This window comes from Tiliqua scincoides, chromosome 2 (assembly GCF_035046505.1).
Source record: "Tiliqua scincoides isolate rTilSci1 chromosome 2, rTilSci1.hap2, whole genome shotgun sequence".
NCBI lineage: Eukaryota > Metazoa > Chordata > Lepidosauria > Squamata > Scincidae > Tiliqua > Tiliqua scincoides.
The window spans coordinates 87,413,473-87,426,473 of NC_089822.1; positions in this window are offsets into that span (position 1 = coordinate 87,413,473).

Below are 13,001 nucleotides of genomic sequence, written 5' to 3' on the forward strand. Positions count from 1 at the left end.
ACTGTGCTCCATTGACCACTATGTCCGGACCTTGGACAGCTCCATTGACCACTATGGGACTTACTTCACGGTAGACATGCATAGGCTTGGGCTCACAGGCTGCAATCCCACCCACACTTTCCTGAGAGTAAGCCCCATTGACCACAATAGGACTTACTTCAGATTCACTTGGTGGAACAGGACTGGCTCCTCATTTAATTATTTCTTTTATTTTAATTTAATTATTTATAATTTATTTTAATTTGCTTGATGATGTCACTTCTGGCCATGACATCACTTCCAATGGGTCCTGGACAGATTGACATTCTAAAAAGTGGGTCCCAGTGCTAAAAGTTTGAGAACTGCTGCAATAAGGTGTTAGTAAGTTGATAAGGGGTGTGTGTGTATGACTCTAAATCACTAAATCAGTTTTCAAAATCACTAAAATCAGAATCTGCAGGAATACTCCCATCATGTTATATATCAATCAATGTGTAATTTCATGCAGAATGCAATGAAACAAACCACATTGAAATATCTGTGTTCTACCAAAAGGTACAGGCAAAAAACCAGTGGGGGTGGGGCAATGGTACAACACCACACCTACCACCTGGGGTGTTGCCCCGCCCACTGCATGGGGTGACACGCAGGCCTCCTGCACTGCGTGACGAGGATCCTAGTGACGCCACTGGGTGCAATGCCATATGCATGACACTGGGGGGCAGTGTATGGTCTTGGATGCAGATGACTCAAAGGCTACTCCTCTCAGACCTTTACATTTGTTCACTTAGATCTGTCCCTACCCTGCTTCCTCCTCCTCCCTCTCTCTCCTTCCAATGTGTAGGAGTTCCCTTCAGGAGCTCTGCCTGCTGCATAGATCTGTCTGTCATGCCATGTGCTCTCCCACACATGTATGCAAAAGGGAATATCTCTAGGATTCCTATAACCTGTACAACTAACAGAGATGTACATATACAGAGATGTAAGTAAAGCAGATTTTCTTTGAGATGTTTTAACTGCCTCTGATCCTGTTTTATTGTTAACAGCAAACTATCATGGGTTGATGGGGAGTAAACAGAGAAAGATCTTCTGCCATATAACTTCGCTTAATTTACACCATAACCCTCCTCCCCCCTTTAAAACATTTCCAATCCAAGAATTGGGAGGAGCGGAGGCTGCCACAGAACCAAATGGGGGGGGGCAGCATTTGGCATGCTGCTTTGGGCAACAGGAGGTCTTGGGCTGGCCCTGTTTCCCATGGAGTTGTGGGGAGGAATTAAAAGTCAATTTAAAAAAAACCCACATAGCTCTGTTTTGCCTTCTGTACTGGACATACATTATGAAAATGAAATTAGGCTGCTAATCTCATGTCATCAAATGAAAGAAACTGGGTTGGAATTTTTACAAAGCAAACCACTTTCTAAACCAAGTACAGATTTGTTACAGAGCTGCTTCTATAAATTGTGTTGAAATTACATTGCAATATAATTCTGGATGAGCTAAGCCAGCCCACTGTTGTGGGACAGAATGTCAGTGGTGTGCTATTTACTTCCTGTTGCATCCATTAGAACATTGGCCTGCCTTTGCTCATTCAGAGATGTTTTCACAACATAATTTTGGCATAGTAAACAAAAGCAGGCCTCGTACAAGTGTTTTAAAAGCACATCAAATCTGAGGGTTCCTTTCTTTCTTGACAGTTTCCCCCTTCCCAGGACAAAGGCACAAAACATACAGACCACAGACATTTGCAGCAGGGAAGAATGCTTTCATCAACTTGACCAGATTCCAGCCCCCACAAGCCATGCTTATGTGGGTGCCGATGGTACTCTGGCTGCCTTTCCAGGTGTTAAGCTCGATAACTGAATGCCTGGAGTCAGCTCTGGAGGGAACACCTGAATAATGAAGATGGTGACACTGAGCTTGTACAGAATGTATTTATTATTAAGGAGTAAGAGCTATGACAAACCCCACGCACCTAAGATTAGAAATATTATGGACCAGCAGGCATTCCTTAAACCACAGCACTTTTATTTTAAGAATAAAAATACCAAACAATTTCATATTCCAACTTCTAAGTACAAGACTACTGGCTCCAGCTCTGCTCCCAGATACAGATAGCAGCTGACACGGGCAACATCAAGTGGATGTATGACGGTATCAAGCAGGCCCTAGGTCCAACAGCTTGACAGTGAACCAACCCTAGAAGAACTTCACGTGGCCCTGGACTCCCTTGCCTTTAGTAAGGCACCTGGAAAAGAAAACATCCCTGCTGAAGTCCTAAAGTGCTGCAAAGAGATCATCGTCACTGAGCTGCATGAAATCCTGTCTCTGCTGGAGAGAAGGTGGAGTACCTCAAGACATGAGGGATGCAAGCATCATCACGCTGTACAAGAACAAAGGCGACAGGGGTGACTGCAACAACTACTGTGGCATCTCTCTCCTTAGCGTTGTAGGAAAGTTGTTTGCCCGAGTTGCACTAAAGAGGCTCCAGGTACTTGCAGAGAGCATTTATCCAGAATTGCAGTGCGGATTCCGAGCCAACAGGTCCACCACTGATATGGTATTCTCCCTTAGACAACTGCAGGAGAAATGCAGGGAACAACAACAGCCACTCTTTGTAGCCTTCATAGAACTCATGAAGGCTTTCGACCTGGTCAGCAGGGACGGCCTCTTCAAGATCCTCCCCAAGATCGGATGTCCACCCAGGCTCCTCAGCATCATCAGATTCTTCCACAAGGACATGAAGGGCACTGTTGTCTTCGATGGCTCCACATCAGACCCCTTTGACATCCGAAGCGACATGAGGCAGAGCTGTGTTATTGCACCAACCTTGTTTGGGATTTTCTTCGCTGTCCTGCTGAAGCTTGCCTTTGAAACTGCAACAGAAGGCATCTATCTCCGGACCAGATCAGACGGAAAGCTCTTCAACCTCTCCAGACTGAGAGCAAAGTCCAAAGTCCAGCTGAAATGTCTGCGTGACTTCCTCTTTGCCGACGATGCAGCTGTCACTGCCCACTCTGCCAAAGATCTCCAGCAGCTCATGGATCGTTTTAGCAAGGCCTGCCAAGATTTTGGACTGACGATCAGCCTGAAGAAAACACAGGTCATGGTTCAGGATGTGGACTCACCTCCCTGCATTACAATCTCTGCGCATGAACTGGAGGTTGTCCATGACTTTGTGTACCTTGGCTCCGACACTCTTTCTCTCGATACCGAGCTAAACAAACGCGTTGGTAAAGCGGCTACTACGTTTTCCAGACTCACAAAGAGAGTCTGGTCCAACAAGAAGCTGACGGAACATACCAAGATCCAGGTCTACAGAGCTTGCGTCCTGAGTACACGTCTGTACTGCAGCGAGTCATGGACTCTCCGCTCACAACAGGAGAGGAAACTGAATGCTTTCCACATGTGCTGCCTCCGACGCATCCTCGGCATCACCTGGCAGGACAAAGTTCCAAACAACACAGTCCTGGAACGTGCTGGAATCCCTAGCATGTATGCACTGCTGAAACAGAGACGCCTGCGTTGGCTCGGTCATGTCGTGAGAATGGATGATGGCCGGATCCCAAAGGATCTCCTCTATGGAGAACTCGTGCAAGGAAAGCGCCCTACAGGTAGACCACAGCTGTGATACAAGGACATCTGCAAGAGGGATCTGAAGGCCTTAGGAGTGGACCTCAACAAGTGGGAAACCCTGGCCTCTGAGCAGCCCGCTTGGAGGCAGGCTGTGCAGCATGGCCTTTCCCAGTTTGAAGAGACACTTGGCCAACAGTCTGAGGCTAAGAGGCAAAGAAGGAAGGCCCATAGCCAGGGAGACAGACCAAGGACAGACTGCACTTGCTCCCGGTGTGGAAGGGATTGTCACTCCCGAATTGGCCTTTTCAGCCACACTAGACGCTGTTCCAGAACCACCATTCAGAGCGCGATACCATAGTCTTTCGAGACTGAAAGCTGCCAACGGCCTAAGTACAAGATACAGAGTGGTGTCAAGAGTTGACCAGTTTGGGCCATGACCAAGGGATCCTGTTCATTAGAGGGTCCATCTCTAGAATATTTATGCAGTTACAGCCTGTTGTTGATTATCATTGCACACTGTTCTGCTGAACCCTTCTATTCCTGTTTCTGTATTTTAAACTGTCTTCCATACTGCTATAAATTATTATCGAGATAGTATTTTTTTTGTATTGGCAACCTTCAGTCTCGAAAGACTATGGTATCGCGCTCTGAAAGGTGGTTCTGGCACAGCGTCTAGTGTGACTGAAAAGGCCAATCCGGGAGTGACAATCCCTTCCACACCGGGAGCAAGTGCAGTCTGTCCCTGGTCTGTCTCCCTGGCTATGGGCCTTCCTTCTTTGCCTCTTAGCCTCAGACTGTTGGCCAAGTGTCTCTTCAAACTGGGAAAGGCCATGCTGCACAGCCTGCCTCCAAGCGGGCCGCTCAGAGGCCAGGGTTTCCCACTTGTTGAGGTCCACTCCTAAGGCCTTCAGATCCCTCTTGCAGATGTCCTTGTATCGCAGCTGTGGTCTACCTGTAGGGCGCTTTCCTTGTACGAGTTCTCCATAGAGGAGATCCTTTGGGATCCGGCCATCATCCATTCTCACGACATGACCGAGCCAACACAGGCGTCTCTGTTTCAGCAGTGAATACATGCTAGGGATTCCAGCACGTTCCAGGACTATGTTGTTTGGAACTTTGTCCTGCCAGGTGATGCCGAGGATGCGTCGGAGGCAGCGCATGTGGAAATATCTGGTATTGTGGTATAATATCTGGTATATTTTGGTATTATCTGGTATAATATCTGGTATTATCAGCGCATGTGGAAATGTGATACTATCGAGATAGTACTCTTTTATATACATAAAATATATATACATTTATGTATGTATATATATATATATATATATATATATATATATATATATATATATATATATATAAAATTATATACATACATATATACAGGGGTCTTGTGGGTTTTTTTTGTGTTTTCCTGTCCCCTCCCTTTTGGCTCTGCATGCTTTTTGACACCTTTTTAAGACTGATTAAGCACTGATCAAGACAAAAACACTATGCAGATAGTTCCATGAAACTGATGCATTCATTTGAAGATGTACTAAAACTGTATACTGTGCCACAGGAGGGAACAAACTGAATTCCCCAGCATGTACCCAATATTGTCCTGTGGGAGGTAGGGATTCACTGATGCAGTTTATACTGCAGTTGAGAGGCATGTGGGAATCCCAGGATTACCATTATCCCCAAAACACAGAACCATCTTGAGCTCTGACTAACTGGCCAAGGGGGAGGGCAGCAAGCCAGGTGGCAATATTAACTGGCTTACACCACAGTCCCAAGCAAGATGCCTGCTCATTGTACTGCAAGCTGAGAAGATCTAGAATCTATCTAAGAGCGACTGTCTATTTAATCCAGAAAAAGTGTCATGGATACCAAATTTTGCAGGGTTACAGCACAAATTCTAGGCATGTCTACTCAGAAGCAAGTCCCATTAAATTCAGTGGGGCCTGTGCCCAGAAAAGTGTGTGCAAGATTGCAGCCCAGCTAGTAATTAAGGCTTGACATAACAAGATGTTTACCATTGACCTACAATGAAGGTCCATTCTAATGAAAATAATTTGAAGGTCATGTATTATTTAAAGTAAATACTTTTCTATAAAGAGTTAAGATTTTTGCTTAACTAGCCTCTTCCATCTTGTAAATCTAGCATGCAATGCTACTTTTATTCCACCATATTGTTTTTGAGTATGTCATGCTTACTGAGGGGATCATACTGCCACTACATTAGTCACTTAGCCCATGACAAATTGTTTTGGGATCATACCAGTTGGCTGCCACATTTCCCCCTTTGTTCCCATCTCTGTGGATATGGGCCCTACACCATAAACAGCAGACTTTTTCTCATGCTTACAAATTATACACTTCAGATTTGTTGTTCTGTCTTAATGAGAAACAGATGAAAAAACAGAGTCAGCTAGTTATCTCAGTACCACTTCAGATTTTTCTTTCTTTTATATAACTCTGTGGCTTTTGTATGGCAAAAGTATGGATAGTGCTTGAATAAGACCGGGGTGACCAGATACAGTGGAGGACAGAGTGCATATACCTTTAAACATTGTATAGAAGCAGGAATTTTGGCAGGTGCAGCTCAGCACAGAGGGTTTAAAAAGCTGCACCTGCCAAAATTCCCCCTGCTATACAGTGGTTAAAGATATAGGCACTCTGTCCTCCATTGTATCTGGTCAACCTGAATGAGACTAGCATAGAAAAAGAAACTAATGCTGGCCATCTTTTAGTTGTTTAAGCACCTGACTTTTAACATAATAAACTCATTTATGGATAGAGGTGTTTGTGTCCAGTGAGTAACATAAGGATTACAGCATAAGTCTTACTGAACACAATTGGCTTAAATAAATTTTCACAATTTTCATACACCCCTATTTACAGCACAGCCCTGTACATGACTCCTCAGAAGTAAGTTTCACTGGGTTCAACAGGACTATGGTTGTACAAGATTGCAACCCAATTCATTGACAGCCTGCTCACCATGTTACTTTTGAATGTATCTCTGACAGAGAGCAGTGCAGTATAATGCAACTGGTTTACTGCAGTTATGAGCAGTTAGTGTTAATAAAGGTTTACAAACCAGTATTTGTTAAGTATATTTTATCCTTTCAAAGTGTAGTAAAATGTCCCTCATTATGGCCAAATACACCAGGGGGCACTGTTCAGTCATGGAATACTTATTACAGCCTCTGTCTCTTTCAGTCAGTTTTCAGCTATGTTCTGCCTGAACATTCCTGGCAGGATTTTCGCATAAGGAGGAACTGATTGTAAGAATAACAAGGGGTTTGCTGCACATAGTTTTTGGAAAAATATGTTCACATCTGAAATATGACTATATTTTCCTTTTCCTACACAGGCCATTAATAAGTGCAACACTGGCAGGTATGTAAACATATATACTAGTTAAGGTCCAGTTAAGGTTGCTAAAAAAGAGGTGTTCCTTGACAAATACCCATATGGTTGTTAACTAGGAGGAGGAAACTTCTTTCAGCTAAGACAATTACTTCTTTTAGGACTATTGTGTGGGTTTCTTGGGTCTCCTGTCCCAGGCTGTGTTAACTAAAGGAACCCTGCAGAGACCTCCAATAAGTAGATGGTGGCAGAGAGCAATCCACATGCTGCTGGCTGACTCCAGCTGAAGGGACTTCTTGAGATGTTGCAAATATTCTAAGTGACACAGCCTCTTCAGCAAGTGTGTTGGTCTGTTTTCCCTCTCTCAAACACATATTTGACCAATATGTCCAAGACAGTAAGATGCAGATGTTCAAGTCATAAACAAATGACTAACAGAAGTACTGCCTCAAGATGGAGGCAGGTTAATGCAAGCAGGGTGACCAATGTCCTCTTTTTCCAGGACATGCCCTCTTTTTCACACTCGTGTCCTGGGAAAGAACTTAAATGTCCTCCTTTTCAGTGTGAGTGGGACCCTGAAGGTAGCGCATAACCTTCTTATAATTAATAAATCATATGTAATATAGCAGGGCTGCCCAAACCCTGCCCCCCGGGCCACTTGCAGCCCGTGGAGGGCCCCAATCTGGCCCCCAGGGAGCCTCCCATCTCCAATGGGCACTCAGCCTGCTGGAGACCCGCCGGAGCCTTCACTGAGACAGCGAGGAAAAGGTTAAGCGCTCACAGGAGAGCAGGAGCCCCGCGCACCCGCAACTCTCCCATTAGGTTGGGGAGGCTGCAGCTGAGTGCAGTCGGGTGGTGGTGAGAAGTCCTGGGTCTGTTTGTCCTGCTTGAGGCTTGGGGGGGGGGGAGGCACTGAGGAGGGAAGAGAAACTGTGAGTCTATTTGTGCTGCTTGTGTGTGCTGGGGGGCGGGTGCTGCAAGGGAGAAATCGCGGGATGTTTGAATGCCGCTGGAGAGCATGTCTACTCAGCAGTAAATCCCATCAGACTCAGTGGGGCTTACTCCCAGGAAAGTGTGGATCGGGCTGGGCTGTGAGTGCTCAGTGTTGGAGGTGGGCACTGCAGGAAAGAACTCATGGGATGTTTGAATGGGCAGGAAACCTACTGCTTTTGCTTGTTGGGGTTGCTGGCAGAGAGGAAGGAAGGTGGGGGGTCCATTTGTGAATGGGGAAATACACACAGCTCTCTGCCTGCTTCTAAGTTTGTTTGACGCTGGGTGCAGTCTGGGGGAGGGACTGAGAGAAGGAGACAGGCAGCTCCCTTCTCTGTGAATGAGGAGAAACGAACTCCTGTCCTGAGGGGGCAGGTGCCCACCAGCTCCCTGACTGATAGTGCCTTTGCTGCTGCTTGTTGCCAGGATTGGGGGGGAGGGGGAGAGTGAGAGTAAAAACATGCTCCTGCATGGGCAGGAAAGAGCCCGCTCTGACTCTTAAGTTTGTTCTGTACTTTTCCCTAGGAAGAGGTGTGTTATATGTGTCAGGAATTATTTTAACAACCCCCCTTTTCTAGATCTCATTATTACAAAAAAACTCAGTAAAATTCATTCATATCCCATCTCTAATATACCGTATTCTTCGCTCCATAAAACACACCTGACCATAAGACGCACCTATTTTTTAGAGGAGGAAAACAGGGAAAAAAATATTCTGAACCAAATAGTGTAATAAAATATTTAATAAACTATAACAGAATAACAATAATAGAGTTCTTGCCTCACGAACCTTATAGAATTCTTTGAAAAGGTCAACAGGCATGTGGATGTGGGAGAACCTGTGGACATTATGTATCTGGACTTTCAGAAGGCGTTTGACATGGTCCCTCACCAAAGGCTGCTGAAAAAACTCCACAGTCAGGGAATTAGAGGACAGGTCCTCTCATGGATTGAGAACTGGTTGGAGGCCAGGAAGCAGAGAGTGGGTGTCAATGGGCAATTTTCACAATGGAGAGAGGTGAAAAGCGGTGTGCCCCAAGGATCTGTCCTGGGACCGGTGCTTTTCAACCTCTTCATAAATGACCTGGAGACAGGGTTGAGCAGTGAAGTGGCTAAGTTTGCAGACGACACCAAACTTTTCCGAGTGGTGAAGACCAGAAGTGATTGTGAGGAGCTCCAGAAGGATCTCTCCAGACTGGCAGAATGGGCAGCAAAATGGCAGATGCGCTTCAATGTCAGTAAGTGTAAAGTCATGCACATTGGGGCAAAAAGTTAAAACTTTAGATATAGGCTGATGGGTTCTGAGCTGTCTGTGACAGATCAGGAGAGAGATCTTGGGGTGGTGGTGGACAGGTCGATGAAAGTGTCGACCCAATGTGCGGCAGCAGTGAAGAAGGCCAATTCTATGCTTGGGATCATTAGGAAGGGTATTGAGAACAAAACAGCTAGTATTATAATGCCGTTATACAAAACTATGGTAAGGCCACACCTGGAGTATTGTGTCCAGTTCTGGTCGCCGCATCTCAAAAAAGACATAGTGGAAATGGAAAAGGTGCAAAAGAAAGCGACTAAGATGATTACGGGGCTGGGGCACCTTCCTTATGAGGAAAGGCTATGGCGTTTGGGCCTCTTCAGCCTAGAAAAGAGACGCCTGAGGGGGGACATGATTGAGACATACAAAATTATGCAGGGGATGGAGAGAGTGGATAGGGAGATGCTCTTTACACTCTCACATAATACCAGAACCAGGGGACATGCACTAAAATTGAGTGTTGGGCGGGTTAGGACAGACAAAAGAAAATATTTCTTTACTCAGCGTGTGGTCGGCCTGTGGAACTCCTTGCCACAGGATGTGGTGCTGGCGTCTAGCCTAGACGCCTTTAAAAGGGGATTGGACAAGTTTCTGGAGGAAAAATCCATTATGGGGTACAAGCCATGATGTGTATGCGCAACCTCCTGATTTTAGAAATGGGTTATGTCAGAATGCCAGATGCAAGGGAGGGCACCAGGATGAGGTCTCTTGTTATCTGGTGTGCTCCCTGGGGCATTTGGTGGGCCGCTGTGAGATACAGGAAGCTGGACTAGATGGGCCTATGGCCTGATCCAGTGGGGCTGTTCTTATGTTCTTATGTTCTTAACATTTGAACCATGTAAAGTGAACAGCAGTCAACAGTGGCATTAAGAACCATTATCACTGTCATTAACAAATGGAGAGACTTAAAGGTTTGAGTACTCTAGTTTTCTGGAAACCCCAAGAACTCATCATCGCTAGAGTCAGAATTTATGAAGCTCATTTGCTCACAATCACTGACATCACTTTCTTCGCTGTCTTCATATAAGATACCGTCTTCACTTCCATCTAAGGCATTGCTAATGCCACATTTTTTGAATGACATTTTTTGAATGTGAGCATAAACTGGCATGAAGATCCCCCCTTTATTAGGGTGAATGGGATCATAAACTGGCATGAAGATCCCCCCCCCTTATTAGGGTGAATGGGATCATAAACTGGCATGAAGATCCCCCCTTATTAGGGTGAACGGGATCATAAACTGGCATGAAGATCCCCCCCCTTATTAGGGTGAACGGGATCATAAACTGGCATGAAGATCCCCCCTTTATTAGGGTGAATGGGATCATAAACTGGCATGAAGATCCTCCCCTTTATTAGGGGGAATGGAATCATAAACTGGCATGAAGATCCCTCCCTTCTTAGGGTGAATGGAATCATAAACTGGCATGAAGATCCCCCCCTTTATTAGGGTGAATGGGATCATACAATGGCATGAAGATCTCCCCTTCATTAAGGTCCCCAACGTGCACACTTTTTTGCAGTATTCGCTCCATAAGACGCACACACTTTCCCCCCCACTTTTTTGGGGGGGAAATGTGCGTCTTATGGAGCGAAAAATATGGTATTCATTCATGTAAATTTATTCAAATTTGAAATGTGAATTTCCCCGGGCCCCCCCCCCCACACACACACAATGTCAGAGAGATGATGTGGCCCTCCTGCCAAAAAGTTTGGACACCCCTGTAATATAGTTTTAAATTTAATAATAAGTAATATGTTTAACCACATGAAGTCAATATATCAGTGTTTTTACCTTTTATTTTGTCACATTCTACATTTTTCTTGGATGTCCTACATTTTGGCATTCCTTGTCCTCTTTTGCATCTGGTCACCCTTAATGCAAGAGATAGAGAAGTACAAATACATAGCATTTTTCATACCTCATGAATTCTTATGAGGGCAAACAACAGCGGAGGGTGATTTACACTACAAAAATGGCACAGGGCTAACCAAGCTCCCTCCCCCCCATAATCCTGATCTGAATCATACATACAAAACAGCTAGTTTTTATGAATGTTGAAAGAGACTAGAAGACCTGATCACAGATCTCAACTAGTTTGGCCCTCTGCCTGCTACTGAAGTGCTGTTTCTTTTCATGTTCGGATTCACAGTTGACTCACACATGTGGAAGCATTGTTTTATAACATACCACTTGATGCCTCATCAGTCAGTGAGTCACAGTTAAAAATGTGAAATGCCACCAATAAACTATTGCATTCTTTTTAGGTGATGTGAGGTGTTAGGCATGTTCTGGGTGTTTGATCTCTTGATGGCTGCTGTTTCACACCTACAAATCATCACCTGAAGTTGCCAGTCATGTTTAAAGAATAAAAATATAACAGAAAACATGCTGGATGTCCACTGTCAGATGCTAGGCTCACTATTTCATTGTTGGGCAGCCCAATCTTATGAAGGACTCATGGCAGCGGATCTCCCAATCTGTTACAGGTCCCAATCATGTTACAGGTGTAACATGCCAGAGCTGCATACCAGGCAGCTCTCAGGTGCTGCACCAGTGCAGGTAAGGTGGTGGCAGGGGCAGTTTGTGGGCAATTCAGAAAAGATTTGCAGCAAGGGGAGGACCAGGCAAGGAGCGGGAGGGGGTGAATCTCAGTGTCAGCAGTGCACTCTGGGATTCCACCCCATTTTCCCAGCCCAACGTCCCCTACCCTTCCTCAGATTTATGCCAGAAAAATAGCTAGCACAGCTCCGAGGATACCCATTGATGGCCAGGTGACCTAAGGAGAGGTAAGTAAAAAATATTTTTCCTAACCAATCCCAGGCTGTCTGGTCACACACACCCCCCACCATTGGGTGCAGTGCGTGTGTGCTCCAGCAGCATGGCTGCATCATGTAGGATGGTGGAAGGTAGGATTGGATGAAGAGGAAATAGTCAGCAGCTCTGGACTGTTGTTAGTTCTGACAACCACAGAGTCACTACAGCCTGTGCACTGCGGAATCCATGTCTGTGGGGCAGAAGGTGAAGTACTGAGGAAACAGCACCTAAGGAAGTACTTTTCTAGACAGTGTTTATGATTAGGCAAGTAACATCAAGATTATATGGTTCTCATTTTGCCTTTAACTAGGAGACCTGGCTTTTGCCTAATTCTAAGACCTGTATTTATCTAATTGTAAATGCATGTTTATCTGTTTTTTGCACCATCTTTTTCCCTTTTAAGGTTAATAAACTCTTGTTATTTATATAAGTTGCTTGCCTGGTCTTTCTGCCAAAAGCTCAATGCTATCTCCATCCTGAAAATTTCTTAGGCCTGTACTACCCAAGAGCAAGTGTGAGGGCTTAGGCATTGGGGTGGCCTAGGTTTCCCAAATCACTGCCACAGAAACTGGTTTCCATGCTTAGGGAACCCTTAGTTTTTGGGTCTTACCCAGATGAAAAATGGGCTGAGGATGAGTACCCAGCTTTCCTGGGATTTAGGAAAGGGTAAATCTCTGTTCCTGATGGCACCTATCTACCCTGCTTTTGTTTGCTTTAAAAGTTACTCCCCCACCAAGGAGGCCACAAGGCTGTAGTGGACCACCACAGATGCATTTTTAGTACATAAATGTGCTCCAAGAACCTTACTATGAAGCCCAAACAGCGATTGTATAAGTGTTCCATGTACGTCTGTCATATTTAAAGACATGGCCATATAGGTCAGCCCATTGTAGCGCCTGCACATCAACAGGCAGGTGTGTCAATGGCAAACTGAAATTTCAAGAAAATTGACAAAATCAAAGCATTTTT